Raw genomic sequence first — 6335 nt, 5'->3', positions numbered from 1 at the left:
CAACAGCGCCAGCTGCATCCATGCAGATTACACTCTGGAGAGCGCTTGTGTGCGCCGATGTGCGTTCATATGGAGTCGGAGGTGGGCTGCTCTCATGGTTAACATGAAGGTTGAGGGCTGGTGGGATACTGGGTTTCTACCTACAGTACTGTGGATGAAATTATTTGAAACCTCTTAAGCGGAAAGCTGACTAGAAGAGATCAGTATGTCTGTCTTTTGTGTGTGTACGTGTGTGTGTGTGCGTGTGTGTGTGTAGCTGCTTTCAGACACGCGTATTAGTCCTGATATTCTCCTGATGGGCCGTATGTGTGAACAACATATCCTGGTATTTGTACCCTGAAAATCTCCTGAATAATACTACCCCTGAGGTAGTATTTTCTCAGTAGGAAATGTAAATTACCTTATATGTGAATGAGGAGTAGAAAGTCTGTATTTCTCACACCACTTCAGTGGCAGTGTTGACGACGCTTCTGCATGTCTGTGAAGATGTGAATGGCATCTTCACTGTGTTAACATGTTTTAAAAAATTCACGTGTTCCTGTCCGGCTGTTAGCCCTGTAATAGTCTGCAGCTGTTGCTCATAGGTTAATTGAGCCACACCCATTCTAGTGCTCCTTAAGAGGGCCAGAGTTCTAGACTGGAGGGAGGCTTGAGTTGTGCAAGTGACTCGACTGTTGTATTGTTTTTAAGTAAAAATATGTTTTTACCAACAACATTGTGCGTCGAGGAAACTCTTTTTCACAATGTCATTGAGTGGCCCCCTAAAAGATAATCAGACTGTTGCCTTTTGTTCGCTAAATGGTTAAAAAATATTTAAATGTTGGCACTGCTTTTAAGAGTCACTTGTGGGGAACGAATGTTATACGTTGTACGATTATATCATTATCGACTGGGGTTTCCACATTATTGCTACGAGTTTAATTACAACTAGAGGTTGCGAAAACTGTAGTCATTGTAAATACTGTTTATTGCTTAAAGGTGAAAGAATCAGAAATTAACTCATTACTGAACCCTTTGGCAAGTGAGTGACCTGCAGCCGGCTGGATGTCAGAGAACCATCATGCACATCAGAACACTTGAGGGCCATCTCCGTGGGACGACAGCGATCATTTGAGGCACGTTCATGGTCCTGGTGATATCGAGTCGGCTCGCCAGTGTTGACGCTCATGCTTGAAGTGTAATTCCGACGCAAATTGAACCCAGGATCTATTTTTTGGCATGAAAACCCATCAAATAAGCCTCCCAGATACCTTTTTAATTGAAAATCAAGTATTATAGTTTGCCGAGCGCAATGTCTGGCGTCCATGTTGTTGGCATTGAGTTTCGCTTCTAAATCTGCATTTTTGAGCCACTAATATTGTTAAAAATAGCACCAAACCTCTGCAATAACATGACTAGGGTCCCTACACATAAAACGAAGCACAAACAACTTAGTTTGCAAACCCAGAGATTATTTTAAAAGACAGTTTAACAAGCATTACCGGTAGGTTCGTGTTTACAGGAAGTCCACAAAAGTCGATTGCCGAATACGCCGGAGTTCAGTTCAAGGACGAAAGTTTTCGAATTTATAATTTATATTTATAAATAATATATAGCAAGTGTTGAAAGGTAAATTAAAGGAATTGCATATTTAAGTTACAGTTACAAAATAATTGTTCGCTACAATCAAGCATGGCACGTTTTTGACGGAAGACACACTGCACATGTGATTGACGCATAGAGTGAAGGACAGCTCAAGCACCGGAGAAGACGACCCATCTACAGCTTGAAGTCAAGAGAGAGATGGTTTGTGTTTGTGTTTTCCCCGGATGCGGAAAAAAAAATGAAAAGTTACACTCCAGAAACTTTCCATAGACTGCCATTGCGGTACAATGACCGATCTCTGGTAGACCGGTGGCTTATTGTTCTGAATATGGACATTGAGACGCCAATCAAGACGCTAATGCAGAAGGATCACCGTGTCTGCAGTGCTCATTTTGATAAGGACGACTTCATCATTCCCAAAAGAGTTGCTGACCCAAAGAACCCAAAAAGAGTTTAATTGAAGAGGAATGCAATCCCTCGAGTGCGGCAAGTGGCTACGGATAGACTTAAGGTAAAGTTGTTTGCTTATTTTTCATGTTATATATGATTGTTCACAATTGGTGTGGGGGAGGATGCGTCAGGTAGGCTAACCTCGATTTATTGTGTATAAGGATTTGTGGTGGGAATTTCCGGACCACGTCAATCGTTTTCTGTGTCAACCGGGTAGAATAAAGTCATCAGAACGTTTAACAATTGCGGTCATATTTGTGTAAAAACGGTACAAGACCATACAACAAACAATAAAACAAACGTTGCAAGGAGAAGTCCATTGCATTGGCTAAAGCCAGGAATTCATATTGCCAGGGCAGCATTGCCCCCCAATACTACCTTACCATTTGGTTAATAAAATGGTAATCTATCAGTGGAAGCTGATAATGGACTTCTCCTTGCAACGTTTGTTTTATTGTTTGTTGTATGGTCTTGTACGGTTTTTAAACAAATATATGAACGCAATTGTTAAACGTTCTAATGACTTTATTCTACCCGGTTGACACAGAAAACGATTGATGTGGTTCGGAAATTCCCACCACAAATCCTTATACACAATAAATCGAGGTTGGCCTACCTGGACAACTCACAAGATCATCTTTCACTTCTTCGAATGAAGTTAGGGCTTATAGGACTTATAACTTTGTTTCGTGACGCATCCTCCCCCACACCAATTGTGAACAATCAACACGAAAAATAAGCAAACAACCTTACCTCAAGTCTATCCGTAGACACTTGCCACACTCAAGGGATTGCATTCCTCTTCAATGAAACTCTTTTTGGGTTCTTTGGGTCAGCAGCTCTTTTGGGAATGATGAAGTCGTCCTTATCAAAATGAGCACTGCAGACACGGTGGTCCTTCTGCATTAGCGTCTTGATTGGCGTCTCCATGTCCATATTCAGAACAATAAGCCACTGGTCTACCAGAGATCGGTCATTGTACTGCAATGGCAGTCTATGGAAAGTTTCTGGAGTGTTACTTTTCATTTTTTTTCCGTGTCCGGGGAAAACACGAACCATCTCTCACTTGACTTCAAGCTGTAGATGGGTCGTCTTCTCCGGTGCTTGAGCTGTCCTTCACTCTATGCGTCAATCACGTGTGCAGTGCGTCTTCCGTCAACAACGTGCCATGCTTGATTGTAGCGAACAATTATTTTGTAACTGTAACTTAAATATGCAATTCCTTTAATTTACCTGTCAACACTTGCTATGTATTATTTATAAATATAAATTATAAATTCCAAAACTTTCGTCCTTGAACTGAACTCCGGCGCATTCGGCAATCGACTTGTGTGGACTTCCTGTAAACACGAACCTACCGATAATGCTTGTTAAACTGTCTTTTAAAATAAACTATGGGTTTGCAAACTAAGTTGTTTGTGCTTCGTTTTATGTGTAGGGACCCTAGTCATGCTACTGCAGAGGTTTGGTGCTATTTTTAACAATATTAGTGGTTCAAAAATGCAGATTTAGAAGCGAAACTCAATGCCCCAAGCCAACAACATGGACGCCAAACATTGCGCCCGGCAAACTATAATACTCGATTTTCAATTAAAACGGTATCTGGAAGGCTTATTTGATGGGTTTTCATGCCAAAACAAAGATTCTGGGTTCAATTTGCGCCGGAATTACACTTTAAGCATGTTCCTGACATCGACCGTTCATGTGCGCTGCATTGGGAAGTTCTTCACAGCAGGTTTTTTTTATCGATAAAACCAGTCAGAACTAAAAACAGAACTTAGTACGATCAGTTTCAAGTTTGCATCCCTTTATTTCCTTGATGGCTATCACCTACTATCCCTTTGCTTTTATTTATGAGAAGCACATACAGTAATGCCACTGTATGGAAGGCAACACTTGCCCTTATCTAGAGCTGGTTTACCAGTACACAACGTTTACAACTGAGCCAAGTCGATGCCAACAGATGGTAATGTCAATCAATAGTCAAGTATGTGATATGATGGTTGATTCTTTTATAGTGAGTAAAACGTTCATGTTCCACGTGTCACTAGTATACCTCACTTCACCAAATGGGCAACTCTGTTATCAAAATTTTGCCCGAGTTGCCGAACGGAAGTAGAATCATAACGGCGTCATGAGGTGTTGTTCACACAAACTTTCCAGCGTTGCGAAATGTTTTCCCCATAATTTCCAGCGATGTGAACGCGCCAAAAGAAGGTTAGTTATGAACCTCAGACGTCACTTCCTTCCTTTTACCTGGCAATGCCGACCAGTTCAAATACGGTATATTAGAGCGGCTCATCTTGAGAGTCGGGATGTAAGTTAAATTGCAACATGTTCATCTAATGGAAAGTAAAATAAGGGATTTATGCATGAAAATATCCTGTATGTAGTTTCATTCTGTTTATTCTGCCTCCTCTTGTTATCCCTCTATCTTTGTTTTTACAGTTTGCCTTTCTTTGCATACTAGAACATTTCCTCCTTGTTCTGAAAGTCAAGTCTTGAAGTCGACCAACATACCCTTCACTATTCAATCATCGCCCAGCATACCAACAGAGAGAATGTGGTTATTTATCTCCTCGCTCTGCTTCATTTTAATAGCCCAACTCTGCTGGAGAGCCTTTTCACTGTGTCACCCTACTTCTTAGCCTTGATTTAAACAATGTTTCTGAGGCCCTTGATTTCTGACCATGCCTCATTCAGTCCAGATACTAGGCGTTAGCGGGGTATCTCGAACTTATTTCAAATGTAGCATTTGATACGTGCATGCTTCTGTGCATGCGCGGGTGTGTGTGCGTGTCTGTGTGTATCTGTTTTTGTGTGTCTGTGTGCGTGTGTGTCAGTGTGTGTGTGTGTGTGTGTTTGTATGAGTGCGTGTGTCTGTGTGCGCGTGTGTGAGTGTGTGAGTGTGTGAGTGTGAGTGTGAGTGTGTGTGAGGTCCAGAGCAGAGTAGAGTGACTCTCCTAAAGGTTCTCTGTGTTTTGAGACAAAGCTCTCCCTTGGCGTTCCGGGCCTCTTCGGTTCCTGAAAGGTTCTTCTTCTGGTTGTTAGTTTGGCTTTCATATTGTCCTGAACCTGAATCAAGCATAACATTTAGACTGTGTCAGATGAACTTCAGGGCAGGCAAAAATGCAAAAATGTTAGAGATTAGAGAATTGACAACAATATTTGTGTTAAGTGAATACCAATTAAGCGTACAGGAAGGAGCTTCCACGTGAAGATAAATTGAGCATAGCCGTTGATATCATAACAGGAGCATTCTGTTTATCAGACACGCACCCTGGCACTACACAGAGCAGTGTATGCAGTCATGTTAAAGACAGAGGAGGAATGGGAATTGGCATTTCAAACTGAAATGCCGACCAAGCAGGAAACGAGGGGGAAGGAACCTTCTATCATATCTAGAATTGGTTGAAAGGTCAGCAACCCATTGTAACAAATTAAACCACTATAGAGGAGATTTGTTATAATTGAATACATTTAATGTGTGAATAATAAAAAATACAAAATGAGCTGAAAAGTGGTATTATGATCTGTTGCGTCTTAAAAGTGATAAATGAAGTCAATATTACTTTATTAAAACATGTCATACTCTTTATTGATGGTGATTTTGATACATGTCTCTTCTTCTCCAGCCACTGAGACCAGCTAATAAGTCAGTATAAAAAGATACAAATACAGACACACACATGCACACACACTTTTACCCCACACAATAGGTCAGGTCTGCCTCTGACTTTGAGGCCCAAATATGAGGCTGCATCGTAAGAAAGCCAGAGCTCAAGGTTGCAGAATGAAAAGCTTGGTTGTGTGGCTGCCGGCTATCTCCTGTGACAACAGCGCCAGCTGCATCCATGCAGATTACACTCTGGAGAGCGCTTGTGTGCGCCGATGTGCGTTCATATGGAGTCGGAGGTGGGCTGCTCTCATGGTTAACATGAAGGTTGAGGGCTGGTGGGATACTGGGTTTCTACCTACAGTACTGTGGATGAAATTATTTGAAACCTCTTAAGCGGAAAGCTGACTAGAAGAGATCAGTATGTCTGTCTTTTATGTGTGTGTACGTGTGTGTGTGTGTATGTGCCTGCATGTTTATTTGCATGTGTATTTGTGCGTGTGGGTGCATCTGTGTGTGTCTATGTCCATATGTTTGCGTGAGTGTGTGTTTGTGTTTGTGTGTGTCTGCGTGTGTGTGTGTGTGTTTGTGTTTGTGTATTTTTGTTATTATATATATTATTGTTTGCCTGGAAGCAATGCAAAACAAGCGTTACATTGAACACTTTATCAATGTATTTTATTAA

The sequence above is a fragment of the Gadus chalcogrammus genome, chromosome 21 (assembly GCF_026213295.1).
Source record: "Gadus chalcogrammus isolate NIFS_2021 chromosome 21, NIFS_Gcha_1.0, whole genome shotgun sequence".
Classification (NCBI taxonomy): domain Eukaryota; kingdom Metazoa; phylum Chordata; class Actinopteri; order Gadiformes; family Gadidae; genus Gadus; species Gadus chalcogrammus.
The sequence above is the reverse complement of the archived record's forward strand: the minus strand, read 5'-3'. Positions refer to the sequence as shown.